The sequence below is a fragment of the Nerophis ophidion genome, linkage group LG07, assembly GCF_033978795.1.
Source record: "Nerophis ophidion isolate RoL-2023_Sa linkage group LG07, RoL_Noph_v1.0, whole genome shotgun sequence".
NCBI lineage: Eukaryota > Metazoa > Chordata > Actinopteri > Syngnathiformes > Syngnathidae > Nerophis > Nerophis ophidion.
In genome coordinates, this window is record NC_084617.1 from 31,580,159 (window position 1) to 31,583,277 (window position 3,119).

Sequence of the window (3,119 nt, forward strand, 5' to 3'; positions counted from 1 at the left end):
CATTGAAATATATATTTAAAAAAAAAAACTAAAGTCCAAATGAAAAAACACAAGATTGAAATAAATTAAGTAAACTAAAAAACACAACATTGAAATGAATAGTAAAATAAATTATTAAAACACACTATGGAAATACATAATAAAGTAACCTAAAGTCCAAATTAAAAAACACAGGATTGAAATAAATAAAGTAAACTAAAAAAACACAACATTGAATTAAATAATAAGGTACGTAAAACACAACAATGTTAAAATAAATAATAAAGCAAACTAAAGTTGCACTTAAAACAACAACATTGAAATAAATCATAAAGTAAATAAAAAACACATGCAACATTGAATTAAATAATAAGGTACGTAAAAAACAACAACATTGAAATAAATAATAAAGCAAACTAAAGTTCCAGTTAAAACATCAACAACATTGAAATAAATCATAAAGTAAATAAAAAACACAACATTGAAATAAATAATAAATACATTATGAGCTGCCACCTTATTGTAGTAGAGGAGTTTGCGTGTCCCAATAATCCTGGGAGCTATGTTGTCCGGAGGCTTCCATGCCCCCTGGTAGGGTCTCCCAAGACAAACAAGTCCTAGGTGAGGGATCAGACAAAGAGCAGCTCAAAGACTTCTATGGGACTGCAAGAACAGAGACTCAGGTTTCCCTTGCTCGGACACTGTTCACCAGGTCTCCCCTCTGGACCCAGGCCCGGAGTTGGGGCACGATGGCGAGCGCCTGGTGGCCGGACCTGTCCCCATGGGGCCTGGCCGGGCACAGCCCGAAGAGGGAACGTGGGTCACCCCTCCGATGGGCTCACCACTCATTGGAGGGGCCATAGAGGTCGCGTGTGTTTTGAGCTGGGCGACAGCCGAAGTCAGGGCACTTAGGGGTCCGATCCTCGGTTACATAAACTAGCTCTTGGGACATGGAATGTCACCTCGCTGGGGTTGAAGGAGCCTGTGCTAGTGCACAAGGTGGAGAAGTTCCAGCTGGATATAGTCGGACTCATTTCGACACACAGCAAGGGCTCTGGAACCAGTTCTCTGGAGAGGGGCTGGACTCTCTTCCACACTGGCGTTGCACGCAGTGAGAGGCGACGGGTTTCATCCGGCCAGGATCTTCAGCTCTCACTGGATCGGTCGGCAGCCGAGTGTGAAGCGACTGGGATGAGAATCAGCACCTCCAAGTCCGAGTCCATGGTTCTCGCCCGTAAAAGTGTGGAGGAGACCTTGCCCCAAGTGGAGGAGTTTAAGTACCTAGGAGTCTTGTTCACGAGTGAGGGAAGAGTGTATCGTGAGATGGACAGGCGGATCGGTGCATCGTCTTCAGTTCTGCGGACGCTGTATTGATCCGTTTTGGTGAAGGAGCTGAGCCAGAAGACAAAGCTCTCAATTTACCGGTCGATCAACGTTCCCATCCTCACCTATGGTCATGAGCTTTGGGTTATGACCGAAAGGATAAGATCACGGGACAAGCGGCTGAAATTAGTTTCCTCCGCCGGGTGGTAGGGCTCTCCCTTAGAGATTGGGTGAGAAGATCTGTCATCCGGGAGGAGCTCAAAGTAAAGCTGCTGCTCCTCCACATGGAGCGGAGCCAGCTGAGAAGGTTCGGTTATCTGGTCAGGATGTCACCCGAAAGCCTGCCTAGGGAGGTGTTTTGGGCACGTCCGACCGGTAGGAGGCCACGGGGAAGACCCAGGTGACGTTGGGAAGACTATGTCTCCCGGCTGGCCTGGGAACGCCTCGGGATCCCCCGGGAAGAGCTGGACGAAGTGGCTGGGGAGAGGAAAGTCTGGGCTTCTCTGCTTAGGCTGCTGCCCCCGCGACCCGACCTCGGATAAGCGGAAGAAGAGGGATGGATGGATGGATAAATAAAAAAACACATTGAAATAAATGATAAAGTAAATTATATAACAACATTGAAATAAATAAAGTAAATTAAAAAACAACAACATTGAAATAAAAAAGTAAAAAAAATAAACACAACACTGAAATAAATAATAAATAAATAAAAAAAACGTTTAAATAAACAAAAACTAAAAAAACATCAACATTGAAATGAATAATAAAATAAATTAAAACAACACAACATTGAAATAAAAAAAAGGTTAATTAAAAATACACAGTATTGAATTGATTGAAACTCTTATTAGTAGATTGCACAGTTCAGTACATATTCCGTACAATTGACCACTAAATGGTAACACCCCAATAAGTTCAACTTGTTTAAGTCGGGAACCACGTTAATCAATTCATGAAATGAATAATAAAGCAAACTAAAGTCCAAATTAAAAAACACAGCATTGAAATAAATATTAAAGTAAATTAAAATTGCACGAAATTCAATTAAATAAAGTAAATTAAAACAAGACATAATTGAAATAAATAATAAAGTAAACTAAAGTCTAAATAAAAGAAAAACGCAACACTGAAATCAATTTATTAATATTATTTCTTTCATGAAATAAATATGAGAGAAACAGTTAAATTGTGATATTTGACAACCTATTAAAGTTAGAGTTGTTACATGCTGAATGGTAATATAAACAATCATACTAGAGGACACGAAGGGTCGCAGTAGAATGCATTTGAAAGTGTTGTTTTATGGCCTTTTATGGAAAATAAGGCAAACTAATGTCTCATTTAAAAAACACAACATTGAAATAAATAATAAAGTAAATTAAAAATACACGAGATTGAATGAAATAAAGTAAATTAAAACAACACATCATTGAAATAAATAATAAAGTAAACTAAAGTCTAAATTAAAGAAAACACAACATTAAAATCAATTATTACATTATTTCTTTCATGAAATAAATATGATAGAAACAGTTAAATTGTGATATTTGACAACCTATTAAAGTTAGAGTTGTTACATGGATTGAATGGTATTATAAACAATCATACTAGAGGACATGAAGGGTCGCAGTAGAATGCATTTGAAAGTGTTGTTTTATGGCCTTTTACGGAAAATAAGGCAAACTAAAGTCTCAATTAAAAAACACAACATTTAAATATATAATAAAGTAACCTAAAGTCCAAATTAAAAAACACAACATTGATTTAAATAGTAAAGTTAGTAAAAAACAACGACATTGAAACAAATAATAACG